This window comes from Aedes aegypti, chromosome 2, assembly GCF_002204515.2.
Source record: "Aedes aegypti strain LVP_AGWG chromosome 2, AaegL5.0 Primary Assembly, whole genome shotgun sequence".
Lineage (NCBI taxonomy): Eukaryota > Metazoa > Arthropoda > Insecta > Diptera > Culicidae > Aedes > Aedes aegypti.
In genome coordinates this window covers 418,153,306-418,174,458 of record NC_035108.1, presented here as the reverse complement: position 1 = coordinate 418,174,458, position 21,153 = coordinate 418,153,306, and the positions used below count along the sequence as shown (strand labels likewise).

General features: G+C 34.4%; 1 protein-coding gene across 1 annotated transcript in view; it reads right to left on the bottom strand.

The window, feature by feature from the left end:
• The window catches only part of LOC5573693 (ras-related and estrogen-regulated growth inhibitor), a 43,505-nt gene extending 29,976 nt beyond the window's left edge, over positions 1-13,529 (bottom strand). The window contains exon 1 of the mRNA XM_001660972.2: positions 12,288-13,529. The gene's annotated coding sequence lies outside the window, so the exon portion shown is untranslated. The remainder of the gene's footprint in view (positions 1-12,287) is intronic.
• Between the last annotated feature and the right edge of the window lie 7,624 nt (positions 13,530-21,153).

Below are 21,153 nucleotides of genomic sequence, written 5' to 3'. Positions count from 1 at the left end.
TATTGATGTGATTATAGATTAAAATATCTTGTTTTTACTGTTTTTTTTGGCTCTTGTTAATATAAAAATGATGATGAATTTACCAATATTTCTATTTTATTTTTCATTGTCTCATCATGCCATGAAAAGTGACCAAAAAACCCTAGCTGTGGAAAAGTTCATAGTAGATATACTGAGCTGAGGGGAAGATTTTGTTCTAGAAGTGACGTACCATCAGGAAAAAAGAAGAAGATTACTACTCATACTTTATATCATCTTACGCTAACAACATCTTACAGAAAATAACGATTACGAAACATTGTGCTTAATTGATCTAGGAATTCCACTCTGTCTCTTTTGCCAAGTTACCCATTTGCTCGCGAAAAAGTTAATTACTTCCTGTTCAAAATACGGTTTTTCAATACTCCTCCGAAATAAACATACATTTACCTGTGCGATTCAGCATAGAAAAAGCGTAGGAAAATACCACGCCAGAGACCGCAATCCCTCCCCCAAACAGGTACAGATCGGAAGATGTATCACAGATGTTTCAAATTAAGCAGACACACGCGCTTGAAATGCAAGCCTCATTACTGTCGCTTTGAGAAAATACTCCGCTACTATCTGCTGTCGGCTTAGAGGTGTACTGTTCAAGGTACAACGCGACCGTGGAAGCTTATCTTCTATTAGTGAGGAAGTACCACAATAAAACAATATTTACGGTCTTGGGAAGATTTTTCTTCCTTCCGATAGAGCCATCCATGAATTACGTAACACCGAATGCGCAATAATTAGGCGTATGGTTCAAGCGTTGTTATCCATGCAGAATCGTTCTAAAGGGAAAATACCATTTTATAATTACGTATCGAATGGACGCCGCCCTACTGCCCCTCTGACTCATCCTGAAAGTTGGTTAGTTAGAGGAAAAAATCCAACCATAGGATCGAAATGTTCGAACGAAATCGAGTGTCGTCATTTCTTCGGTCTGAGTCGATAACAGGGGGGAGGGGTTGTTTTGAATTACGATGCGTGTTTCGCTACAAAGCATGACCATCCGTTGTTCGCGCTGTCAATTGGTTCTTATTTGTAGCGCAATAAACGTATTTTTCCACTTTTCCCAGTTCGCGTTCTATTTGATCTGACCGAATCGGTGGTAACAATGCTAACAGGTGCACCTAAGTGAACAACAAAAAGACATAAGGCATAGAGCGAGGAGGGGCAAAGTTTGTCTTGGGCATTTCCAATTTTTGGAGTTACAAATATAACCTTTTATTTCACTATCTGAAAAAGAGCCAAATACATGAACTCCGACAACAATATGCTAAGCTCGGACACGACGTGTCTATTCGAGCTTAATAATCCCCTTATGAACAGCTGTGACTCTATAAATCACGGCAAAAGATGTCCTGGGAAATTCACTACCTTTTTACTAATCGCTTCCTCCATTGCGTGTCATTTTATATTCCTAACGCCACACCGCCCTCAACGGTACGTTTTACCCGCACAATTTGTATTCCGTGCACACTGTCCCCATTTCTCGGGACCACTTTATCGACCATCGCCTTTCCTGAGTCCTCGTGGCAATAAATTATCCCGGAGCTCATAATTTGAAATCCGAAACGTCTGTGCAATCGAACCGCTCAGAGCCTTATTCTTGAAACAATATGAGCAGCTCCAGCCAGCCCACAGCTAAGCGGATTTTCTCCACCAATGACGAACTCAGACCGCGTGGTGTCGGATGGTCAACGTTCCTTACATTTGTTGTCTTCCAAATTGGTGGCTGGAAAATTGAAAGTGTGAAGCAACATCATCATCACAACCATATGACGATGGCGACGATAACGTCTTTGTGACAGCCACGAAAAACTCACAGACCATTTTCTTGTTCATTTTGGGCTTGATGGATTTTCCGGTTTCCATCGAATACCTCTACTGGAGCAGAAGTTCTCAAGTTTTGGGTGCTGATGCAGTGGAAATATTTAATAGGAACTCGTAAAAAAATTGTCAAAAATACTTAATATGTGTATTAAATGTGTAGATTTGTAGTTCCTATTCATTCCTTCATATTCGTGACATTTACAAGAATAATTTTATATCTTTCAATAATCAAGAATGTTATATTTCCAACGGAGGGAACCACTGCCCTAGATATACTTTATCGGCAGATTGTGTCGTGAAGACACTCGGAACAGATTGAGCTAGACGGATCACATGCCATCGGCGAGCCCGATATGCCATGCATTATGTCTTGTTTTACACATCCTTGACGACGACAAATGACGTGCGACGTCTCGGAAAAGGATGACGGAACAGTACACCAAAGGGACCTCCACCGACGGGAACCGCGTGATTTCAAGCCACTTTCCATCACTTCACCGAAAACGGTGTTTGGTGTTTTCTTTCAGTAAAACCAGGTCAGCTCGCGTTAAAAGTGAGAAGAGAGAACGCCACTTTTGAATGAATTTTCGATGATTCAGTTATGGTATGCTCTGATCACCCTCACAAGACCATGAATGAAGTAGTTTATATTTTTCTATAACATATAAAAGATGACAAACTCAATGTTTACAGTCATAGTGAAATGTGAGCTTATTTCTTGAAATAAAGATGGCTGTTTGTCCAGCAACAGACACTTTGCGTGTCGACAGATTCTATTTCCATAAATTTCTATTTATTCTACCACGCAGTACGCAGGTATATAATTACTCTGCCGATATAAAGAGAACATGTTCCACCTTCCTGAACGATACATTGTATGAAACCAATTATAGATGCGAAATTGTTCGAACTATGGAAACTGTTGGACTGTTCGTGTTGGAACAGTAGATTTTTGGAGAAATAAGCTATGTTTGTCACAGGAATACAGCCATCAGAAATAACATCCGCCCATCTCTGATTTTGGTCAATCGAATAGCAACGAATCAATATGGAAAAGATTATGATATAACATATTCCACGTGTATCTACACCACGCTTTTTCCAATCAATAACTAAAACTACTTGTTTTTAAATTTGTGGAAGGGATTATTAAAGTATGTTCGGAAAAAAAATTCTAATTGAACTTTAACACTTCACTTCACTTTTGCCAATAAAAAAATGCTTAAGATCACTAGTAAGGCGAGTAAATACCTTTAAACTCTAATATGTAGCTTATCTTGATAGATAGGCCTATTTCGTCAGTGATTTTCAGACTTCTTCAGTGTCGAGTGCTCGACTTTTTCTTTTGCAAAAATGAAATGAATTGTTAAAATTCAGTTAGTAGTTTTTACAAAAACTGCTAAATTTAGGAAAGTTTGACTGAATCTAGTTAAAAGTTTAATGTAAAAATTCAAACAAAGATAGTCAAGGAGTTTTTTGATTTTAATAATTGCTATACAATTCGTTTTCTGCCTCTCATTCACTTTGATGAGAATTTTTCCGCTTTTGTTTGGGCTGAAGCATCGTCAGTAATTTGAAAATTTATTTTATTTGTAAGTGTACAGAATTTCATCACGATCTAGAATCTTAAGGTGCAGTCCACTCAAATCGTAATTAAAGAGACTATTTTTTAGCAGTATAGCTTAACTATATCTTCCAGCTATACATGGATGAAATTTGCCAAGTAAGTTTTGCTATCGATCAAATTTTTTGAGGCTGTGATCCGTTTCACCTATTTGTTTAACGTTTAGTTAAAATTTGACAGTTCGATAGTTCTTTCCCATGGTTAAACTTGACATTTGGAAAGTTTTTTTTGAGCTCCCGTAAATTTGAGAAAAACTAACTATCTGTCAACTTTGTTCTTAAATACTGTTCGTCTGTCCATATTCAAAGGGATCTACCGCGAAGTTTAATTTAATCATTTGAGGGGAAAATAAACAAAATATCAGTTTTTACAGCTAATACGAATATACGAATCGGTGAAACGGTTCACAGTCTTAGTCAAGCAGCTTTGAAATATTTGATGCACATCAGTAACACATACAGGGGATATGCAATATGATTGAGATAGACAACATTTTACCAAAATTCATATGCTCACAACCTTTTTGAAAAAAAAAATGATGAAGTTGGATGCATCTTGTTAAAATTTGGTCTAGTTCCAGTAACTTGCTTAGCATACATATTGGCCACCGAACATCGGAGATGTTTCGGATTTTTCGATGTTTTTTCTGACTCTTAAATAAGTCATTTAGTTTTTGAGTAAATTCAAAATTAGAAACATTTGTGAAGGATTTGACAACGGAATCATTTTTAGCGATGTCATTTTTTGTAACACCCACATTTCTCTTGCTAATATCGTTTTGAGAACGCATTTGAGACATAATTCTTTGATCATGCCATCCATAATCATGAAAATCATTATTTGCAAAAGTTGAAAAATTTACGCATAAAACTCAGCTCAATTTTTGCAAAAACCTTATTGTTTATTAGGTCATGAATGGAAGGAAGGGAATCACCATTCATGCATTGAAAACATTTCATCGGTAAATGTTGATTTGAACTTTTTATGTTGCCCCGCTGATCAATGTAACCCCGGATTACGGTATAACTGTTTTGCAATTTCGTAGAAGACCACTCGAGGGTATCATAAATTATACCGGAATGCATTCACCATTGTTTTGCCCCCGTTGTGTAATAGTCATTACGCGACTAATAGTAGTTTACGGAACAAGTTGCAGAATGATGATTTTTACAACACGAATCGTAAATTTATCCTACGAGGCTTGCCGAGTAGGATAATTACAACGAGTGCTGTAAAAATCAAGTTCTGCAACGAGTTACGTACAACATTTTTTGCAATTTCGTTGAATACCACTTGAGGGTATCAGAAATTATATCGGAATGCATTCACCATTATTTTACAATTTCTGAAAAAAATATTGTATATTGATTAATTACGCAACTCAAAACAGTTGCGAAATGATAAAACGTTGCGTAATGAATCATTACAGCATTGATTTCAGTTGCGTAATGACTTTTTTTGCAATTTCTCATCATAATAGGCTGTTTTCCATCACGCCAATCTGTCATGAAACGGCCTACTTTCGTGCACTGAAGTATGCAGTGCGGGAATAAATATGACTGTACGCGCTAACTTGTAAAAAGTATGCTGCTACTTTTCAAGCTGTTTCAGTGCAAAGCAAACTGATTTTCTTTGATTTAGAATCGTGAGATGAATAAGCAACAATCATCAACGACGCGTTCAAATTTCAATGACGGCCTACTTCGCCTTAACAAAATGAAGAAAGAACCATTCAAATTGCATTTCGTGATATTTAAACACCATTCCATTTTTACTTGTCGAATCACTTAACATCTGAGTGTGTTTACTACTAACGATACGATTGCTACGTCAATAACTTTTTTTCAGGACAGGATTCGTCCATAAATTACGCTGTTATCTATGGGGGAATCGGGAGAGGGCTGTCCAAAGACCACTGCCCATGAACATTTTTATATTTTTGTTTTGGACCAAACACCACGTTCTCCCTGGAGGAAGGGGTCAGAAAAAATTACCATGGGCATTGTCATACCAAAGACGAAATAAAGACATAGTAGTTGGGATCAGAATTAATAGCAAATGTAGCACTCGGTGCTCAAGTTTGACAGATTACAGTACACTTTCATAACATTTAAGATTTTGACCTTCAACTTCATGTGCCATAAAATTTAAAACAAATGCAAAGGACATGCAGGTCTTTATTTTGCCTCAAAATTTACGAAAACTTGATGCACGGTGAATGGTGCATTAACTCCTCTACCGCCAGCACCATTTTTTTTACCATGAAAAAAATATTTGAATCGCGATAACTTTTTTGTTCTTCGATATTCTTGCAGCATTTTTTCACTAATTCTCAAAACTTCTTTGGAATCTGTGCCGATATTGATTATTGCTTACTTGATTTCGGAGATATTCAGAAATTCTTTGGGGTACAAACATTCCCATATAGAACAAATTTATCGCTCATTTTGTTTTTAGTAAATTTATCAAAAAAAAGATTAAATAATTTATAATTAGTTCCTCTGAAAAAATCATTAAGATCGGTTGTCTTACATCCAAGAAACTAAAAATTACAAAATGTGTTTTTACAATTTTTTTATACGAACAGATCGGAAATAAATAGACAAATGCTCATTAATCAAAAACGGTAGCACCAATATGCTTCATTTTTTACACATTTTTAAAAAAATATTTTGAAATTTCTTAAATAGAAGAGTTTTATGCGAAGTTGTGAAAACATGGAGCAACATATTTTAAAAACAAAAAAGGTATGACACTTAATTTTTAAATTTTATTAAAAAAAATAAGATGCTAGTAGAATGGTTAAATTTAATTTGTGGACACACACAACTAATGGCTTATTTTTGAAAACATATTTTTATTTTTGTTTATTTACTTTTTATGGTATTCAACGTTATGCGTTATTGTGGTAATTATATTTGTAATAGAAATTTCGGAAATTAGCAAATCTCCCTTGAATGAACGGTGAATGGTTGCTTGATGGTATTTGAATGACTTTACCGTCCAACGGAGTGCATTGCAAACAGGATTAAAGCGTGCAACAAATCAACATGTAACCGAATTGACGTTTTCTGTAGCGTTGCGAAAAAATATGTCAATTTATTACAACGGTTATTGATGATAGGAATAAAGTAGAAGGTTTTGGTACAACTTTGTACATCAATCAATAAATAACATGCTTCAAACAAATTCACATGAAAGGCATTTTTATTGTGAATGTTTACTTTTTTTTTCATGAAAAATGTTATAAATTTTATAAATCTGTACCAAGCTGAGATTCAAATTGTAATTGTGAACTATCTGCATGAAATATGTTGTAAAAGGACCAACAGATGCTATTTCAAGATATAGAATATTAATATATAATACGTCAAAATATGCATACAAAATTAGTTTTTAAAGCGAAATCTAAAAATCATGGTACTTAAAGAAAAGTTACACTACAACTTTCTTATGATTTTCCACTAGCCATAAAGACTAGTCTGCAAAAATTTTCACGTGTGGGTAGCCAACATAATATCTATTCATTTTTCAATCAAATAGGTTAAATACGCATAATTCGATCAATAAGCTTGTTACTTATTAATATTATTAATGGCTTTATTTTGTGGCAGATTCATGTAAAATTTTAGCGAAATACACTGAATTATTGTTGGCAAATCCTTGATTGGTTGACAGATGGTCAGATTTGATTCAGCTGTTGGCTAACGTTTGTAATTTTCTGGTGTGAATGTAATGGTAGTGAAATATCATAAGTACCGTAAAAATGATTTGAAGCTGATCTCTTTTAAGATATGTTCTATGATATCGTGTGAGATGTATGGAATATCATTCAAATATTTTTCAAACCTGTACTGGTAGGGAATTTTCAGTGAATATTGGGTACAACCAGAGCAAAAATGTAATTAGTAAATATGATATGATATGTTCGTTTTGTGCCACAAAACCAAATTAATTAAAAAAAATTTCGGCTGCCACCGCTATCAAAACGCTACTTGCGATGTTCGGTCTTTTATTTTTTAATCATTTTGATTTATTCGTTAGACAATGAAGAAGAACTTAAGATTGCAAAAATGACCAAGTACTGTTCCCAGATCCAGTCGTTCATGAGCATATGAAACATTGTTAAGAACATTTCAATTTTTTTTAAAAAACATATTTTTTCGCCTATGCTACAAAAATAATAAATTTTGTATAAAATTATCAAAAACTACAGGTCTCTTTTTACAGTCTTGTTCACTATTTCAATACAAGTCTCTAAAAGTATTTTTTTATGGAAGGTCCTCTTAAGTATCTGTTCCAATCAAAATGTTCCCCAAATGTAACTTTTTTCCCTAATCTGCTTGCAGTGCATTGTAGTGAAAAATACTAAAAGCTTCAGGGATGCCTTACGAGACTTTTTGGTGACTATTCCACAAGTTCCTAATGATATTTTTCTCAGATCCCGAAGAACGGTTCAGGAATTTAAATGATTTCTCCAGAGATTCATTTTGGAATACTTTCATAAGTACCTGAAAGTATTCCAAAATGAATCTCTGGGGATTCAGGGATGCAACCACCGATTTCTCAAGGTTTGCTTAGAGTTTTTTTTTTCAGAATTTGGTGCAGAAAGTTCAAGCGCACTCAAACGCCAGTAATTTTCACAGAGATTACTCTGAAAAAATTGTAGCAATTATTCCAGGTGTTCCTTCACATGTATATATATATATATATATATATATATATATATATATATATATATAATATATATATATATATATATATATATATATATATATATATATATATATATTTTTTATTTTTTTTTTTTTTTTTTTCATGTAGTCTTTCATCAATGTTTTCCAGTCCGTAGGTTTATTTCAGAGTTAATGAAAAAAAAAAACATTTTGATATTTTTTCCAGAGACCCTACTGTACTTCCTGCGCCAAGTTTTTCACTTATTCCAGACATTCTCATAACGAATCTTGAAAAAATTCATCTATACAATGACTCTCACTAATTTCTACGATCTACGATTACTGAAAGAAATCTACAGCAAAATAAGCATTTATACTTGTCGCAAGGTCGCTTAGAATCGCACCAAAAAGTTTTAAAAATAATTTTGAAGAAATTTCTATTTAAATGAGGAATTGAAAAACCCGTTTCGTGGTTCCTGTAAGGTTTCTTTTTGTTTTTTTTTAGAAAAGAGGTCTATGAACTTGTCATTTACCAGTAACTACCAGCCCCGATTTCATATATCAAAAATACAACAAGCTCTCCAGAGTAAATTTTCTGGGTACGTCGTTGATGTCTATAAATCTGAATTCCATTTTAAAGAAAATGCTATTGTTTCTAAAGATTGAATAGACTATTTTCTTTATTTCTGACTTTGGTGATTGATGAAACATCCAAACCATTTGATAAGCACTCTTGCTTTTCGTGGAAATTAAATCAAAATCCCCAAATTTTGTTTACATGTTTAAAACATTTATTTTTCATTGAAATGAAAAAACTGTGAAATATATAGTTAAATTTTTTGTTTAAGTGTCTCGAAGCCGAACTCCTATCTTTGAAAATATTTTTTTAGTCATCTAAAATTTAAAATTCGTCAATCATTGATGTATTTTGGAGTACCGTAAACGGGGTAACTTTTGATAGTTTTTTCGAAGAAAACTTGAATATTTATGCATGCTGTTTCAAAGAATTGTACCTTATATTTTTATTACAAGTACTGGCATCCTTCCTATCGATTGCAGTTGAGAGATTGCCAAAATATTTATTCCGAATGGATATGTAATTTTTCTATATAATCGAAAGTCGGTTTTCTGTTTTGGGGTAACTTTGAAAATGGAACTAGCGTGGGCAAATTTATCCAGAACATCGATGTTACTGAATCGATTCACATTTGAACTGCCGAATCGATTCACCGATTTAATCGAATCCTTTGAATCGATGTTTTCGAATCGATTCGAATCGGATGACATTTTGAAAGCTGGACATGAAACCAATTGCATTTGCATTCAATTTCAACATCTTTCAATCAAATCGGTTTCGAAAATCAATCGAGCAGATTTACTACTTCAAGATTAGTTCAAAATATGGTTTCTTTTCCACAAACTCACTAGGAAATATTTAACGATTTCAAAAAAATAATCGAATCAAAGAATCGAATGAAGAGAATCAATTCACTCGATTTTAGGTGCTCCAAACATCGATTCAAAAAATCGATTAATCGAAAGCAAACATCGATTTTCGGAACATCGATTCAAAATCGCCCAACGCTAAATAGAACAACATTGAATAAATTACGGAACATTTATAGGGCGTTGCATACCTCTAGGCGTTTAACGCTATATAGAAATTTCTGACTTAGATTTGGTTGTCGCTAAGAGATTTGAGACCGAACTCATGTTCTACTACAACTAGGCTGTCAAGAATAAGTGACGAACTTATTATGACTTCATCAAATGGTCGGGGTTCTGCTAAACCGCATCAAACGCCATTTTTTTCAAAAATGAGTTATTTACCTTAGAGGATTCAGATATCATTACCTAACTACATTTGAGATATCGAATAAATTAAACCATCCCTCGTTGAGTAAATTCAAAAATTTTCTCTAGCAGGATATGTAAAACTGAAATTTTATCCAACCAGAGCAACCCAAAAACCTTAGCTTGTCATTGGAGGTAATTTAGTATTCTGATTAAAGACGGCATTTTTTAAAATTCTTTCTCAAATATTGCTAATTTCGGACAACATACAGTAACAACACCAACAGATTTTAGTATATCATGTAAGTTAACGGCTTTGTAAAAATACAATATTGTTCCGGTGGTACTGATCTAGTATCATTGAAATTTTGTTCAGCCACACTGCACCGAGTACCATTTATATAAAAATCGTGTTTTTGTATGAAGAAAAGATATAAACATTCGCTAAACGCTTGCCTTCGCTTCATATATAATATGTTGATGGATCCATGCAGGAGCCGTAATGAAATAACAAGATATTTAAATTTGATGTTATATGAATAATTTGGAAGCACTTGGTGCGCTTTAGCTGTTCAGAAAATGACGATTTTTCACCTGTTTTCATCATCAAGCTCCTTGATCAGATTCGCGCATATCTTGTTTTGAGTTATTCGCTCTCAATTCAATAGTTCAAAATGATCGAGAGGTAGCACGCCTACTCACCAAGCGAAGGACTCGAGTTCGAATCCCGATTAATATTTTTTAGGTTGTCCCTAACAGTGAGTCATAAAAAACAATCAATTTTCAGCCTTTGTGACTATTTTTGAGCAATAAAGCACAAGCAGTTTCATGTACAACGGGAATGATGAATTTCATGCCATTCCTGGTATCCACTTCACATAAAGAATCGTGAACTTATTCAGCCAAAGTGTGCTAAAAGCGAGTAACTTGGTGCGCTCTGGCAGAACAAATTCATGGTTTCTTCGATCGTCACATTCTTTAACTACATCATTATTGTCTTTTTCGAATGTTTGAATGCGTGAGGGACTTGATTCAATAACTCTTCTATTGAAAAGATAATCCATCAAGAGAAAGACGGTAGAATACGTTAGAATGCGAATTGGCTTGTACCAATTCATGCCACTACATTGTGGCCAGTTCTATGGAAAATTACAAATCTTTTCCGTTCATGGTTCATAAACTTTTGTGACAAGCATTACACCATGCATGGCAATGATATGAACCCTTTGTCTTCATTCTTTTCCTGTGTTCCTGGAAATCATGAAACACACCGAACTGAAAACCAATTTCTTCAATTTTCGTTCAGCCAGAGTGAACTTCGTAGCCGTGCGGTTAGTGTCACCGAGGCATTTAGCCGCATCGTGCTAAGGAGCGTGGGTTCGATTCCCGCCTCAGGCTGAAACTTTTCGAGAGGAATGTTTTTCTAACTGTGTCACTGGCGTTGCATGCTAGTCCGTTGTCTAGTGTGGTGCTTCCTTCAAAGGGGCAAATAGCCCACTGGAAGCATTAACGTGTAGTGTCTTTTTAACTAACTGCTTCTTGATTTGAAATCAAATCTATTTAAATGGAAAATATTTTATGATTTTTCTGAATATTCTATTTTGAGTTACTTATTGGACACAGAGTCCAGTTATTTGTGATCGGTAAAATTTTCAAAAAGAGTCATTTGCGATTTACTCGCAGATGAGTGAACTTTAAAGTTGAATATCTTGACATAATGGTTTTGGCACTTGGTGCGGTTTAGCAGAACCCCGACCCAAATAGTGATCGTAGAACAAATTGTTTCAAAAATGCTGAAATCTTATAAATTTTTCATATTTGCATATAAATCCTCAAATGTACGTGATTCCAACGAAAATAGCTTTGACATGAAGTGTCCATACTAATAATCATTACTTTTGCATAAACTGATTAACAGTTACTTTGTTATTTCGTTTAGTATGTTGGGGGTCTCGCACTTTCAAAGTTACCCCCGTTTTACGGTACTTCTTGAACCTAAAAATCATGTTTCAAAACCTGGAAACATCAAAAAATTTCATTATGTAAATGAGTAGACTGGTTTACGAATATGTAAAGACTGGAGCCGAAAAGTAATAACGACATAACCTCCATCCAAACAGTGCGTAATACCTGCAATCACATTATCCAACCTTCAAACGAGTAACCATCTATTACACACTTTTACGCCCAAAAAAGTCGTTAAACAAACGACTTTATTCCCAACGGCTTTATGCTGGGCAAGCCGACGAGATCAATGCGCACCGCGTCTTTAATATCCAGCATCCCTTGATGGTTATGTTCCTTAATATTTAATACCTACGTGTGGGCAAACTCACCCGTCTTTCCGACACCGGCTCTGCCCCAGTACCATCACCCGGAAGGGTTTCGTTTTGGAATGTATCCCAGCTTCACCAGCGACGATTTAAGGCGACGTCGTGTTCATTGTTCGTTTTGGTTCAGCGAGGGCAAATTCTTCGCTCTAAGATGGCTAGGGTTGACTTCGTTCTTCGCAGAATTTCCCCCGCATGTGAGTATTGTATGGGCTCGGGTACACGAAACTTTTGGGCAGTAGCAATATCAATGGGAGGCACGAGATTTACGAATCACCGACGACAGTCACAGGAACAAAGTTTTCCAATAAATCGCTACTATATTGTGTTTTGTTTGTTTTTTACATCACTCACTTTTCCGGCACTTGTGTCACTTAACAGTTCTTTGAACTCGTTCTTGTCATGGAATGTGTCGTTACGGTTGTTGCCCATGAAGGAGCATGTCTAGGACAAACCCGATAGATAATCATGCACTGTGTTCCAACTGAAAGTTTCCTGTTGTGACTTCCAACGACTGGACGATTATTTCAATTATACTAACGTATACCAGGGTCTTTGAAAGAGTGGAATGTGTTTTTGCTTTGGATCATTCGTCGCACAATAATTTTGCACTTGGCATTTCAATCAATTTGATAGCTCAGATACTTAGTCGGCGTCGATTGGCAATTAGCGTCCACCACCAGCGATGGACTAATTAATTTTCCCTGGACACGTTCAGATGCTATCGACAAACAGTCCCAGCTGATTCAGTATTCACAATAGGTTGTTGCTTTTCTTTTGTGTTTTCTCTTGCATCCTGGACGGAGGTGTATAATTAATTTTCATCTGACCCTTTCGTGGAAGCTTTTGTTTGTGCTCCCAATATTCGCTACACCAGAGAAGAAAAGCAGGATGTGATTGTTGGTTCAAGTCGAGTAATAGCAAATTACTACAAATATAATACACACTATTATGAACGAACTTGAATCGTTAACGTTGACCCTTCACAACCGACATACTTCCGAAATCAGCTACCGTAACAGAAAACATGAGCACGTAGTTGATTGAAACAGCACACCTTCCTACCGCTAGACTCGATAATTAAACATCCTCCCTCAACCGGCTCTTCTTTGCAAAATGTTATATATGTTGGTAGTCCGAATCCTTGTTTACACACCACACGTTTGTACTTCTGTACACATCTGCTTTTCCGAAGCACGATTTCAAAATCTCCTTGATTTTTCCCGAACCAATTCGATTGCCGCTTCAACCGCAAATAACTATTGCTGGGTGTACTACCGGTCAATTTATATGAACGCATGCGATTCACTCTTCGTTAGCATCATCTCAAACTCTCTCTCCCTCGTGCTCTTCTAAACAGAGTAAGTATTAGACTCAACCCACCGCCCCGGCTTCTCTGTTTTGATTTTCCACACGCGCTGTTTTTCCCACCCATTGAGCGTCGTGCTTGCTCATCCTCCCAACCGCCTGTTGATATCGTTTTGTAGTAGAGTAAGCACTTGAATCGAACGAAAAATACTTGAATGAAATTCTCGCTCTCTTCGCAGTTTCTCTCGCAGCTTCCCTGCTGTGTGGTAATTGCTAAGGTAGGCTTACAACTTCACAATATAAAGTCGAATAAAGCCAAAACAAACACATTGTTTCTTGTTTCGCAAATATTTTTAAATTGACAACACATTTTTATTTCATTTTTACTCGTTCTCATATAAAGGTGCCTAAATACAATGGGGTGTAAGTGACATTTTTGGACGATTTTGAGTGAAACTGAAGCATTCTATTGTATCAGCTCATCAATAGTATTTTTTGGTAGATGTTTTCGTTCAAAAGGAGAATTACCAATAATTTTTGGTTCCTATACATTTTGTATGAGGTGAAAAGTCACTGGAAAATTTCAAAGCTCATGTTTTGTAAATATCCTTTCATGTTTTGTAATATTATTATTCTAAAACTGTGAAATGAAAATAAAAAATAATAATCTATTTTCAAAAATAAACGCATCAATTTACTGAAACTTTTACACGTTGACATGAATGACTGTTTCAATGATTTTGAATGGTGCCATCATTTTGCAAAGATCAATGAGATTACATTGAGTGTTCCATAGTAAACAGTCTCTAATAGTCGCACTAGTATCTTTTCACGGCCCTTTTACTGTAAACCGTAATCAAAATTATTGTTTTGCTATGAAGTTTCAGGAGCTATGCAGTTATCTAATATCATTGATTTACAGGACAATTTATTTAAAAAAAATGAAGTATTGAATTAGAATAAAATTTAAACTGTCTTGCGCTCATGAACTATTATACCTAAATATTTGGGTAAAAAACGTCAGCAGAAAAAAAAATATCGAAATCGAAGAAAACATCAATAATCGTCAAAGGAGTAATTGGAAGAAAACGAACATTGTTTGGAAGAATAATTCATTTCCGAATAAATATTTTCGCTTTGTACGCAAACGTTATTCAAAGCATAATTGAATCGACCACAATAATGAATAATTATAACTAGAGAACAATTTAAACTCGGTGTTGAAAAATCACTCCTCTCGACAATTTGGTACTCAACGTTTTGGCATTCGGCGTTTTGTCTTTCTAAATTTTGTTCCTAAACACTTAAAAACTGTTTTTTCCTATTAAACTAAACAAATGGAGAATCAAAATGGTTCTGCATCAAAAGATGTCGATTTCCCGCATAATTATGAACCATTTCAGTAACAGTTTCCCGAACGGGTCCAAAACATTTGCAACAATATCTGATGATTTAGGTTACTTTGAGAAAAAAACATGTACCCACCATTCGGGAAACGTTTTTAACAATTTGAAAAACGGTAAATAGGAAAATCACAATGTGGGGAATAGGCGGTTAAGTTATGTAACCATTTAAAAATGTCGATTTTCTCGAACAAATTTTTTTGTTCACAGATTGTCGAACAGTCGATATACTATCCATGTTTCATCCAGTTTACTGTAAAGCAAACTGTTTGAAATAGTAGACCTATATTGATTTAAAACTGAATAAATACTGTATGTGTAATGAACTTTTTATGGTTCGGTATGGTATTTTTTCCGTATGATATACTGTTCTGTTTGTTTCTTTTTTGAAATAAATCAACGAAGACAATTTTGAAAATGTAATATTTTGGTGTATTAATGATACCACTGTTTTAATATATATAATAAATGATCAGTCGAATTGAAAAAAAAAAAACACGTGGGTTTATTCACAAATTTTATAACGCCAAAAAATGGTCATTTTGACACCCACTCACCCCTCGTAACGCTATTTGTATGACCATTTTCCAAATTTTGTATGAGCTGTAACATCGCCAAGACAACCAACCAATCCCCCTTCAGCGTTATGAAATTTGTGAAATGAGCCCGTCATTTGCACACTAGTTTCGAACTTCGGTCCATATTATTCCCCGGAAGAATTTGTTAGACGACAGTTTTGCGAAGATTTTGGTTAATCCGAATGACAATTGGTGCTGGAATGCTTCCAAATACTTGTTGTCTTCTATCTACGTTACCAAACAGGTCCTACAGGAGAATGGATAATAATTATAAAAGTCAATATCCAGTTACAAAAACTTACCAAACTAAACACATTTTTTGCACGGTAAACGATATTAACGGTCCAATCCTGTAGGACGTTTTTAATCAGCGACGGGACGGATCCTGCGTGAAGTTTTCAAGCGTGATGAACAGAAATATCCGGCTAAAGCTGCTGCTTTTTTCTAGAAAAACTCCAAAGGATTTTGTATTGCGTATACGAAAATGCTTTGATTTTTTTAACTTATTTTTGAGATACCAGACCTCAATTCTTGAGAAAAGAACTTTTATTTTGAACTTTTGCAATCGATTCAGATTTTTTACTTTTTTTTTATTACAAAAGCAAAACCCAACATGACACGCTAAAAAAACACACACTGTGGATATAAAACTTTTACTTCACTTTAAAGATTTTTAATAATTTTAAATGCACAAAACGTACAACATATTTTAAATGTTGGATTTTTTTTTAATTTTTCAGTACAAAAAGGTGGTGCAAAAATGCCATGATGCATGTTTTGTTTTTTTTTTAACCTGGAAACAGCGTAAATTAATTCAAACAGCCACTCTGTATTTTTTTTAAGCGTGCGCTGCAAACTCCACCGTTTGCCAAACTGTAGATGTTTAGTATCATATAGTGAAATGTGCATGTGTTCTAAAACCGTTTTCGAGATGGTGATGAAACGTTTCCACCATAATCGCACAAGCCTTCATGCTAATATTGTTTAACACATATCACCACTCCGTATGAATTATCAACAATTTAGTATAGATTACTCAAACCATTATTTTATAGTCTGAAACTTTTGATTGCGTATAGTTGAACACCAAAACAACTGTTTGTGATACATTAACCTTTCAGAAACAAGAGGTTTACTGTTTTCTAATGTAAGACAAGTTGCTTTTTCCTATGCGGGTTAATGATGAGAAAATCTTGATTCTCCCTTTATTTATTTTATCCTTTTACCATCAGCACCATTTTTTCACCACGCAAAATATCAAATCCCTATAACTCTTTCTTTTTAATTGACTTGTTTGCACCATTTTTCACAGGTTCTCAAAAACCTCTTCTATTTTAAGAATTTGTTATGATCATTGGTTTCCTGGTTTTGAAAGATAATACGAAATTTCTTGGGATTTCGACATCCCACATACAGTACTGGACAGAATAAAGTACGCATTGGCCGTTTTTCCATACAAAATGATCAAGTTTTGGAGATCTGAATCTCAGCTTTTAGTGGTCCGATTGATCTGAAATTTTCACCACAGCCTAGATATAACATAGATTTTACTCAATTAAAATATCACTGCATTTGAAACACAATTTTTTAAATTATTGAAAATCTCCTCAAATTTTTCAAAAAATTGCTAAATTTAATTTTGAAAATATTTTGAAAACAATCAGTTTTACCGAAAAATGAATGTTCTGCAAACTTGTGTGCTTATCAAATTGTACATTTTTTGAAAAAGGACATATTGCTCTAAATATTTTCATTTAAAAAATTATTTTTACTTTAAAAATTTGTCATTTTTATTAAAATTTGAGATTTGCGATAACTTAAAAGTTTGTTAATGAAAAACTATGAATTGCTAGCCTAGCAATTTGAGGTTACTTTCAAGCTGCGATGAAAAATTTCAGGTCAATCGGACCACTAGAAACCGAGATATAAGACTCCAAACTTGATCATTTTGTATGGAAAAACGGGCAATGCGTACTTTATTCTGTCCAGTACTGTAGTTCCCACGACCACAATTTAGTTTTGAGTAAAGTTATCAAAAAAAAAAAAAATTAAATGTGGGTACAATTCCATACAAAATCGAGCACTTCTGAACCAAACACATCAGGTGTTCAATTTTACCACATTCGGAAAACTTGCAATCATCCACAGGCTTTCCGCATGTGGTAAAGTTTTTTTCGCAATGTATATGACACATGTAGAAGCCCCACAATAATAAATATCTCTGTGTGCCGTGAAGCTTATGAAAATTAAGCAGAATTTATCTCAAAATCGATTTTTAGAAAGGGGAGATTTTTTTTTTATTTCCGTTCAAAGTGGGCCGAAGGGTCTCAGATTTTCATGGAACTTTTTTCCCACGGGCAGGGCTCATCAATATACAGTCAGTGACATAAGTTAGTAACCAAAATGCTGTTTTCCATACAAAATGCTCAAGTTTGGGGTGCTGTATCTCAGCTTCTGGTAGTCCGAATTGGCTGGAATTTGGATGACGACACTACAAATAACTTGAAGTTTTGCCTGTAAAGGAATTATTACATTGCAGTCATTTTCCATAGAGTTTCAGAGGGTTGTTCAAAGACAAAAGTAAGTAACCAAGAGACTTTTTTATTTAATTCGAAAACGATAAGTCTTGGAAAGTTGGTGTGTTCTGCAAATTTGTGTGACTTCTGAAATTGAACAACTTCGTGATAATAATTCCTTTACAGGCAAAACTTCAAGTTATTTGTAGTTCGTCATCCAAATTCCAGCCAATTCGGACTACCAGAAGCTGAGATACAGCACCCCAAACTTGAGCATTTTGTATGGAAAAACAGCATTTGGTTACTAACTTATGTCACTGACTGTATGAATAAAAAAATGAGAAAAGTTCAGGGTCGCTTATTTTCCATGAAAACTCACTTGGAATTTTTTTGTTTTTTTTTTTTTTGTTTGACACTACTTACTTTGAAAAATCATCACTGAAGAACGAAGCATCGTAGAAACAAAGTTTTTTTTTATGAAAATGAAAGCAAATTTTCTCAGGAATTAAAAAAAAAATATTAACTGGGAAAAGTTTTCCACAAAATTTTCCACCGTTGAGAAAATTCGTAAAGAAAAGCTGGAAAAAATATGCCCCAACTCGTGGAAATTTTCAAAAAACATTTTTGAGAAGATAATTTCATAAGCTTTAATCGCTGAAATTTTTGAAATGTACTTTTTTTCGTTTTTCAGTTATGACCATATAAGCCCTTTCTTTGAAAACCCATATTCCAATCGAAGCATCGGAAAAGCAAAGATTTTTTATCAAAGCAATTGCAAATTTTCTAAACTACTGAAAAAAAGATATGGGATTGGTTTTAATGAAGTATAAGTCGGAATGGATGATATTTCTCATGAAAAATACACCGCTAAGAAAAACTGAAAAAAAACTGTTTCCTGCCTCAATTTTTCATTACACTGAAAAGGGATTCTTTCTTTTCTATGGAACAAATAAGATTATTATTATTATTTTTTTTAATTTTATTTATGCAATTATTCAGTATATAACTTACATTTTCATCTTAATACTATCTATTTTTTCAACCGGGAAGATTGTGTTTGGTTGCTAACACCAGAAGATTTTCGTTTCTTTGTATTATTAAGAACAAAGCATGCTGTATTTTCTTGGTTTTCATGTGCATCTGAGAACTCACTAGCAAAAATGCTTCGTTCGTCTTTTGGTATAAATGAATGATATTTTTTGTGTTCCAGGAATTGGAACAAGGTTAGAAAATCTTTCCTGAAGAAATTTTTCAGCCTCTGAATAGTCATTTTCAGTTGCAAAGATAAAATCCCAATCTTTTTTAAATTGGTCTTTCACCTTTTGCGACACAGCCCAGTCGAAAAATTGTTTGGCGTTATTAATTTCTGCTGACTTTCTAATACTAGCATCTCTAGCCATTCGCTTAATGTTGCCACCGATACCATCACAAGGACCTTTTCCATGTGAGGTTGGGAAAAAGTGCCATTCTGCTTTAATTTTAAAATCATTTTCATGCATACATTTTTGAAATTTAATTTATTATTGTATTGCTCTCCGCAACCATCAGAAAGATAAATGATTTTTTCAAGCTCCGGAAATTTGTTTTTCAATCTTGAAATTAGTTTTGTTTGAAAAGCATAAACTGATGTCGTGTTATGCTTTTTAATGTCAGCAATTACAACAAAGTTTAAGACTTTGATCGAAGATTTGTCTTTGTAATAAATTACAAATGGATGTATTGTTACTTGAGGTCGTACGAAAGTAATGGCTTTGAATGGAATCTTGTCTTCTTCTTTTCTGGCGTTACGTCCCCACTGGGACAGAGCCTGCTTCTCAGCTTAGTGTTCTTATGAGCACTTCCACAGTTATTAACTGAGAGCTTACTATGCCAATGACCATTTTTTGCATGCGTATATCGTGTGGCAGGTACGAAGATACTCTATGCCCTGGGAAGTCGAGAAAATTTCCAACCCGAAAAGATCCTCGACCGGTGGGATTCGAACCCACGACCCTCAGCTTGGTCTTGCTGAATAGCTGCGCGTTTAGCGCTACGGCTATCTGAGGAATCTTGTATCACACATGAATAATTTTCCGCAAAATCCATCTAGCACATTATTTCTTTTGTTTCTACAAGTGATTCCTTTTCAGATCTTATAAATTTATTTTGTTTTTCTACTTAAAATTGATGCACAAGAAACTTCTCGGTCAGATTTTGCAAGTTTTCAATAAAATCATTTACATTTTCCTCTTTGTTGATAATTTCACAACGAGGAGAAAAAATCCAATAACAATACTTAACTTCATCAACGTTATTTTCATCTAAACGATTGTCAACAAAATCAAATTTCTTTCTTGAGCTATGATTTTTCAAAGAAAAAGCTCAAAATGGCACATTTGCACATTTTTTACAAAATTGGCCATAACTCAAAAACGAAAAAAAATACCATTTCAAAAATTTCAGCAATTAAAGCTTATAAAATTACCTTCCCAAAAAAATTTTTTTTTTAATTTTCCACGAGTTGGAGCATAGTTTTTCCGGCTTTTCTTTACGAATTTTCTCAACGGTGGAAAATTTTGTGGAAAACTTTTTCCAGTTATTTTTTTTATTCCTGAGAAAATTTGCTTTCATTTTCATAAAAAAAAGATGCCTCATTCTTGAGTTATGATTTTTCAAAGTATAAATAGGCGACCCTGAATTTTTTTCAATTTTTTTTTATTCATATATTGATGAGCCCTGCCGGTGGAAAAAGTGTCAGGGGAAAACAAAAAATTTCCAACTGAGTTTTCCGGGAAAATAGGCGACCCTGAATTTTTTCAATTTTTTTTTTATTCATATATTGATGAGCCCTGCCGGTGGAAAAAGTTTCATGAAAATCTGAGACCTTTCGGCCCAAACCCGTACGGAAATAAAAAAAATCCCCTCATCTGTCAAGTTAAAGGATTTATCATTAAATAAACCACTAACAATAGCTTTCTGTTTAAAACATCCAAGGATCGACCAACGCTCTTTCCGCTTAAAAACAAATCTACAAGCTCATGACAAGAGATAGCGCGCTCTAAAATTTTAGTATTTTGATATATCGACG